This window comes from Ovis aries, chromosome 20 (assembly GCF_016772045.2).
Source record: "Ovis aries strain OAR_USU_Benz2616 breed Rambouillet chromosome 20, ARS-UI_Ramb_v3.0, whole genome shotgun sequence".
In the NCBI taxonomy this organism is placed as follows: Eukaryota; Metazoa; Chordata; class Mammalia; order Artiodactyla; family Bovidae; genus Ovis; species Ovis aries.
The window spans coordinates 24,969,167-24,977,949 of NC_056073.1; positions in this window are offsets into that span (position 1 = coordinate 24,969,167).

The window sequence follows — 8,783 nt, forward strand, 5'->3', positions numbered from 1 at the left end:
AGACTTCCCTGCCCCTTCAGTGGTTCAGAGACTTCATGCTTCCAATGCAAGTTCAATCCCTGGTCAGGGAACTGAGATGAACATGCTGCAAGGCACAACCGAAGAAAAAAAAGATGAAAACCATCCATCCGGTTGTGTTTAGGGAAGAGCATTCCATTTAGGTTGGCTTTCTGCGGTGGTCTGAGAAATGAGGAATGCAGGCACATTGCAAGCAAGTGCAAGCCAGTGAATTCTGTTCCAAGCTCAACCTCTACAGGAATGGGTGAGCCAAGACTGGAGCTGATTAACAGTTAGGCTCAGTGCCTTTGTGGCACATTCCCTGATTCCACCGGGGCGGGGGGGGGGGGGGGCCCTTTTTTGTTTTCCCAAAATACCCCATATTCCAACTATCCCAGCAGTTATCACACTGGTTGGTTGGTTGGTTGTTTAACATGTCCGCCTCCCTCCATAAAACTGGATTCTTTGAGAACAGAGGGCTATTTCTCTTAAATTCCTGATCCCAAAGCACCTCTGAGCTGTGAACATTTGATGAAATAATCCCTAGAAAACGGTACACATTCCAATGGGGCTCTAGATCTTTCAAATGAATGAATGCACTTTTGACACTAGGGGGCGCTCTTGTCCAATTGTTTTGTTAGGTTTTTTTTCCTAATCAGGGTGAGGGAGGGAGCTGGTTTACACATTCACAGGAAAACAGGGGCATCCCAAATCCTTCTGATTGGCCTCCAAAGCTTCATATGATAGGAGCTAAGACAAGGGGTGTGTCCAGAATGAAACTCCATCCTGAGGACAGAGCCCTGACTCTGGCTATGCGTAACTCCTCAATCACCAGCCAAGAACCCCCAGTTTTCTTGGCCAGTGTTTATCTGGCAGTTTGTCTTGGCTGTTGGAGGAAACTGAATATTCTATTCGGAATGAATACAAAAAGAATCCTGGGATGAGTCATCTTGGGTCAGGTTAGAGGGGGTAGGCAAGATGGGAAGGGGCACAGAGTGGCCAGCCTATCCCCATTTCACACACAAAGGGCCTGATTGATAATTATTGTGTACTTGGAAGGCCCTGAGCCCTACTTCCCAAAGTCTTCTGCCCAGTGCATCACCCCTAAATCCGCTCAAAGCTTCCATAGCTGTACCTTCTGACTCTGATAGACATGTGATTGTGGAATTGAGATTCACAAAAGTTTACAAGACAGATCTAAGATTTGACTGATGCCAGAGTCTGGGTGGGTGGGTGTGTGGGTACAGCAGAGTGAGGGGGAGAGTGTGAAAATTTCCTCAACAGTATAGGCTTCTGTGTGTGTGTGTGTGTGTGTGTGTGTGTGTGTGTGTGTGTTTAGTGTTTAATTAATGATGTTAATCCCCTAGCTCAGACCTTTGTTATTCTCTTTTATGTTTTTTTTTTTTTAATATACATTTATTTTGGTTGCACCACACGGTGTGTGGGGTCTTAGTTATCCGACCAGGGCTCAAACCCATGCCCCCTGCGATGGTCTTAACCACTGGATCATCAGAGAAGTCCCCTAGGCTTCTTGCTAATGAAATGGATTTCTGTGCAGACTAACTTTTATTGCAACGCTGGAAATACATTCAACCCAGTTAACTGTGCACAGGCCAAAGGGGCAGGAAGTTGAAACCTGCTATGGAAGCAAAGGTAACTATATAGTCATTTTATCGTCAAAATCAGGACACTTTTCAGGGGAAAGGAGAGTGTGTTTTGTAATTATGCTGAGACAACCAGCTAACTCGAGACTGTTCTGGGCAAGTGGGGATGGACGGTCATTCTACATACCAGGCATTGCCAAGGCTCTTCCACCAGTTTTTCATCAGATTTCACTTGTAATGAGCTTATTTGTCCTTATCTCTTTTTCTTCCTCTTGACAGAAAAGATGCTAATAGTTTCCTAGTATGTGAAGTGACTGCTTTGGGCTCTAATAACTGCTCTCAGAATGTCACCAATGCCTGCATTTGATTGATGGGCAGGAATCACTGACCGCATGAAAAAGTGCTGAGTCTGTTTGTCCGTTTCTACTTTTCTCACATCTAGGATTCTGTTCGGAATCCCAGATTACTGTGAACGGCTGCCAAAAGATGTCTTCTTTTTGCCCTGTGACTCGAATTCCCTCCAAGTGTCCGGCTAGAAGCCAGGTTTCCTGCCTTGTCCCTGCCTTCTTCTCCCTTTGTTCCCGTCTGTGCACCCCTGCTCTGCATGACCATCAGGAGGAGTGGGCTTATTGGGAGCGCTGTGACGTAGTGTGGTGCACAGACCGCAGACTGGATGGAGGGCTTGAGCTCAGAGCACCTGGCGCAGAGCCTGAGGCATAGTAGGTGCTCCACAGCCAACTCCCATCAGACCACCCTCGTCACCCCAGGACCAGGGAGCAGGGGAGGGGCGGCCTCTCTGGCATCTTTACCAACACCGTGTCAGAGGACAAGCTCCCTGCCCAGGGCCCCCAAGTCAAGCCTCCAGGAATAGATGCTTGTACCATTCAGAGCAAGTGATAGTTACAAACACCCAGGCTTCTCTAGATTAAGGGTCTTTTGGTTAAGTATCCTTCAGACTTAAACGATTGCTTTGGGTCCCTGGGGTCTCAACAGGAGGGAAAGGATCTTATTCCATCAAATAAGAAGGCATAACGTTTCTCCCTAATTCAGAACTTAAAGGAAGAAGTAAGGAAATAGTGTAATACAGTAGAAATGCCCTGGACTTTGGAGCTGGATAGCTCTGAGTTTGAACATCACTCTTACTAGCACTTATTATCTTAGTCAAAAACACTTAACACCTAGAGCTGTATTTGTAAACTAGGGATAATGGTAACTAACCTGCAGGGTTGCCATGACAATAAAGTACTACACATCTTAAGCCTTGGCACAAAATAGGCTTTTATAAATGGAAACTATTATTACCTAGGATTACCTAAAAGAACAATAACACTCACATAGGTGGGGAAAAGAACTCTGCAATTGTGAGCCCCCAGAAAGATTCTGAAACCATCAATCTTGAAACAAACAAACAAAGCCCAAAGACTATACTTGTGACCTAATCTCAACTGGGCAGTTTATATCAGAAATCCTCTTATCCTAGGGGAAGTCAATTTATGACAAATCCATGACTGGATTTGATCAGTTGGTAGGGTTGCCTGGAGCATGGTCGAGAAAGATTTTGATGCTGAGTCTCAACTCAGGGAAGCATGCTGTGACTGACTGATTACTGATACCTGCCTGGGTGCAGGACTGGGGGGCATGTGCTTACCCCCTGTTCCTCACTGCTGCTGCTGCTGCTAAATTGCTTCAGTTGTGTCCGACTCTGTGCGACCCCATGGACGGCAGCCCACCAGGCTCCCCTGTCCCTGGGATTCTCCAGGCAAGAACACTGGAGTGAGTTGCCATTTCCTTCTCCAGTGCATGAAAGTGAGAAGTGAAAGTGAAGTCGTTCAGTCGTGTCCGACTCTTCGAGAACCTATGGACTTCAGCCCACCAGCCTCCTCCGTCCATGGGATTTTCCAGGCAAGAGTACTGGAGTGGGTTGCCATTACCTTCTCCGGTTCCTTACTGACTGATGCATAAAAATTCTCTTAACACAGGCAAGAGTCTGGACATCTAGAGCAGCACTCAGGCTTTGGGCAGCTCAGGGGAAGTAAATGGAAGGCAGTGATGCTCCAGAGGCTGATAGAAAAGGAATGGTATGAAGATCGTAGGAAATCCTTGACAGTATGCTGGGCAAATTTTCAGTGGTTTCCTAATTCCACCCATGAGCAGCCCAACAGAAGTAGGCAGAAGAGCCTGAGAAATCACCTGGGAGAGACAAGAAAAAACAAGTTTAGCGCCCATGATTATCCCAGCCGGCATCACGCAAACTTGCTTGGCTCTCCTCTCTCTGGCAAGGTCCCAGGAGGGCACAAATGAGCCACAGTGGGCCAGGTGGGCATATAGTGGCTAGTGGGTCTCTGGGTGGCTTGTCTGAGGGGAATCAGCTACTGGACTCCTGCTGACCGTCTCCAAGAGGCCAGATCTTCCCATGTCTAAAGAAGCTGGGTTATTTGTGAAATATTTATACCTTAAAAATTTGGATCAAATTAAAAAGAAGGAAATGGCAATCCACTCCAGCACTCTTGCCTGGAAAATCCCATGGACAGAGGAGCCTGATAGGCTACAGTCCGTGGGGTCGCAAAGAGTCGGACACGACTGAGCGACTTCACTTTCAAAAAGACACACAAGTGCTGTACAAGCCAAACAAAAACCATCTGCAGGATGAATGGAAGCAACCAGTATTTGACCTTCGGGGATAAATCCAAAATCATAAGCTTTGCACTCTAGGCTCAGATGACTTCACAGTGATCTACTTTTCCAGGAGCCCTTTCTGCTTACATCCTCAGCCAGCCAAGAGTAGCTCTGGTTCCCAGGACACTCGAGGCAGCTCCCTTCCTCTGCATCTTTGCTCTGCTGGCTCTGGAACATCTTTTCTCCCAGCTCCTGCAGCTCCACCTTGAAAGTTCTATTCCTCTTCCTGGAAGTCTTCTCTGATTTGCCTCCAGCCAATGAATGATTAAATAATTACACACAATCTACTTGTGCTGGATGCTCTCAAAGGGTTATATTTCATCTCTGTTGTAGTTTCTATCACCCAGGCATGACCTACCCATCAGAATGCTTCAGAGAAAAGGTTTGATAATTACAAGCGGCTTATGGGCAGAGCTCCCTTCTCCAGCTCACCCTCCAACCACCACCACCACCATTAAACCCCAGGATCTGCCATGTGAGTGCCAGATGAACATCAAGGCTTCTTGAGAGCTTCGACTTTGAGGGACTAAACTGAGTTTATCCCAGCCAGGCTGAACTTGAACCTGGAAGACCATGGCTGATCGCCTCACTGGGCAACCCCTCCACCCCACCTCTCTGCCGTTCCTCCGCAGTGCTCCACTCTCCCACAGCATGGCCAGCATGTCTTAGCTGTGTCCTTGGTCACTCGGGGGCTCAGGCCAGGGAAGGTGACTGAGCAAAGCACCACCCCCCACCCCAGGAAGTAGATCCAGGTGCCAGTCCTGCTGAACTGATGGTGGGACACCAGCATCATCGGGAATGGGAAGAGACACCTGAGGGAGCAGATCCTGGATTCGGTTCATTCAAATTAGTACTCATGCAACCACCTTAAAGCATTACACCTGGACTTCCGTGGTACCGTGGATAAGAATCCACCTGCCGACACAGGGAATGTGGGCTCAATCCCTGGTGGGGAAAGATTCCACATTCGCTGGAGCAACTAAACCCGCGCACCACAACTACTGAACCTGTGCGCCTAGAGCCTGTTCTCTGCAACAAGAGAAGCGACCACAGTGAGAAGTCTATGCCCTGCGATGGAGAGTAGCCCCCGCTGCAGCTAGAGAGAGCCCACGGGCAGCAACAAAGATACAGCGCAACCAAAAAAAAAAAAAATTAGACCCGAGAGGGCCCTAGACATTAAGATCAAAGGAAGAAACTGAGGCCCAGAGACGTGTGGCTTGCCTGAGGAAGGACAAGGCAGAGAATGTCTTCAACAGGACCCAGGATGCCAAACTCCAAACTTGAGGACCGTTTTCCACTAAGCCAGAGATTTGCCGCTAATGTTTGAAACGTTCTGATAAAAACACAAGTGAGATATTTCAAGGCCACATTTTCCAACAAGTCCATTCTGCAGCTGTGCAAAGCTGGGACGCTGATTTGCTTTCTGTCCTTGGTGAATGGAGTGTCTGGAGAGTATCATGTGCTGTCCCAGCCATCCCCACCCTTGGGCCATCTCCTTACCAGAAGGGATATGAGTGTGGTGTGTCTGCATCCACACGGTCCAAACTCTGAGCCAAACCTCGGTCACAAGAGTGGACGAAATGAGAAAACGCTCCCAAGTATTTTGTTGTGATGAGTCTTGCTCTGCTCTCCATCACATCTTGCCATGTTTCCCTGGGAACACTCAGATAAGGAAGAAGAGTCTTATTTGCTTGGTCGTGTCCGACTCTTTGCAACCCCACGTAGCCTGCTAGGCTCCCTTGCACAAGGGATTCTCCAAGCAAGAATACTGCAGTGGGTTGCCATTCCCTTCTCCAAGGGATCTTCCTGACCCAGGGATCGAACCCAGGTCTCCTGCATTGCAGGCAGATTCTTCACCCTCTGAGCCGCCAGGGAAGCCCCCATCTAAGGACGAGCTTCCATTTAAATCAAGAAAAAAGATTAAATTGTTTCCTTCTCGTGACCAACCTGGGAACGTCTGCTACAGAGTATATCAATGCAGGAAGGGATCTTTGGATGCTAAGACAAGACCTTTATGTTGGTCTTCTTGTTTTAGTTGCTAAGTTGTATTTGGCTCTCTGAGACCCCAAAGACCAGAGCCTGCCAGACTCCTCTGTCCATGGGATTTCCCAGACAAGAATACTGGAGTGGGTTGCCATTTCCTTCTCCAGGAGATCTTCCTGACCCAAGGATCAAACTCACATCTCCTGCTTTGGCAGGCGGATTCTTTACTGCTGAGCCACCTGGGCAGCGCTATCATCACCTTACAGACAAGGAAATGGAGACTCAGAGCAGCTCAAAGCCATTCATCCATTAATTAGCAGTCAAACAAATGGGCCAGGCCCTGTGCTGGGGTCTGGAGAACAAACAGACCCAGTCCTACCCTCAAATTGCTTCCAGCATAGCAGGGAAGAGACTGTCAGTAAGTTACAGGAAGCTGAAGGAACACGGACTGTGCCTCCCCAAATATGCCACTTTGACATAAAGATTGCTTTGAGCTGAATGCAGTTGAGAAACAACGGACTGCAGCAAAAGCTCTCTGCCTTCCCCCTGATTACCTAAATTTCCCACGTGAAGGTGCCACTCTCCCCTCCAGCACCAGGAAGAGCCAAATGACTTTTCATCACTGGAGAGGACTCTAGACTCTCATTAGTTCAGGGATGGCATGGAGAGGAATCCACATCACAAACCTTCCTAAAATGACCCTCATCTTCCATGAGTTTTCCTGTATGTCTACCACCCCATAAAGCACTGCGCCTGGAAGCTCAGAGCCCTTCTCTGTCTTGTCACTTCTGCACAGATGTGTTGTTCTTTGTATTAACCTCTGGGTCTGACCACCTCTTTGGGGTTTTCCTTTCATTCTGTGAGGCTGTCAATATGCATTTGAAATAACTCACTTTATTCCATTCAACTGGCTTCAGCAGTTTTATCTCCAGGTCCCCAGCAAGAGTACTGGAGTGGGTTGCCATTTCCTTCTCCAGGAGATCTTCCCAACCCAGGGATTGAACCCAGGTCTCCTGCACTGTAGGCAGACGCTTTACCGTCTGAGCCACCAGGGAAGCTCAAAGATCTGAGAGGGTAGAGGAAAAAGTTCCCCTCCCCCATGGAATCTCTGACACCCACTCCTGTGTTCTTTCTACTTCTCCAATACACTGACACCATACTCCTGAGTCAGGAGAATGGGAGTGCCCAGATCCGTTACTTAATCTTCAGTCTTTATCTGCTTCTTTCACCCAAAACTGACCTTGTCACCACCCCAGATGCTTCCCCTAAGCATGCTTTGTTTCATGAGACGAAGATGAAGACCTAGATCTCCATGGCCAGTGTTTCGTGGGTTTCCCAGCAGCATCTTTCAGGGCTACTAAGAGCCCAAAGCACGCTGCTCCGCCTATATCTCATCTATGCCATGATGTGACTTGGCCAAAGAAACTGGAAGCCGAAGAGAGAGACAGCTTCAGAGTTTGCTTATAAGACAGTCATTTAGCCATGCAAACTATGCCAGCCTCTGATGGCTTGTGAGAAATGCCGAGCATTTCTAAAAAAAAAAAAAAAGCTATCATTAAGAGTCATCCTTTTGATCGCTATTCACCTGAAGCATGTTTCCACACCCTGCCCAGAATTCTTCACCTCAACCCATGGAGTGCCTTGTCTCTATCCCATGGTTAAGCCCTGGTGGCTTTTGCTACCATAGAACCAATAAAATGCTGCTGGAGGAGCCACAGAGATTCTGATGAAACAGCAGCCAGCATGGCAGTTGCTGTGCAGAGGTGTGTGTGTTTGTGTGGGAACCTCGGCGACACCGAGGAGTACTGTGGCGGGGTGGTTTTGCCAGGTTCTCATGGCCCTTAATGAACGTCACTGGATGTTGTGAGTGTTCAACGGCAGCCCTGAGTCCTCTCAGCACTGAGTGACCAGTGCAGCCCTGATGCGCCTTAAGCTCACAGGCTTGGGTATCAAGGATGCTGATCACATTAGCAGTTTGCCCTGAAGTCTACCTCGCCTGCTGTGTACCGCCTCCCCAGAGCTTATCCATCCTTTCTCTGCAACGATGACCAGCATCTCCTGATCCCCCACCCCCCTTGGAAGCTCCTTCTCCTGACTAATGCTTACTCAACACTGTCTCCTGGGTGTCCTTCTAAGTTACAGAACATCTCAGAGCTCAGTTCTCTTGTTTGTGAAATGAAGACAATCACACTTTCTGCATCATTTTTTAAAGGAATAAATAATGTCTAGAAAGCATTTGGAACAATGTCTGGCACATTCTACATTCTCAATAAAAAAAAAACCTCAGAGTATTTCTATCAATAGATGAATGGATAAAGAAGATGCTGTTTTTCAGTCACTCAGTCATCGCTGGTGTGTATACAAACACACACAATGAAATACTACGTGGCCATAAAAAGAATGAAATCTTGCCATGTGCAGCGACATGGACTGACTTGGAAGGCATTGTGCTAAGTGAAGTAAGTCAGAAAGGAAAGTACAAATGCTATATGATATCATTTATATGTGGAATCTAAAAAATAC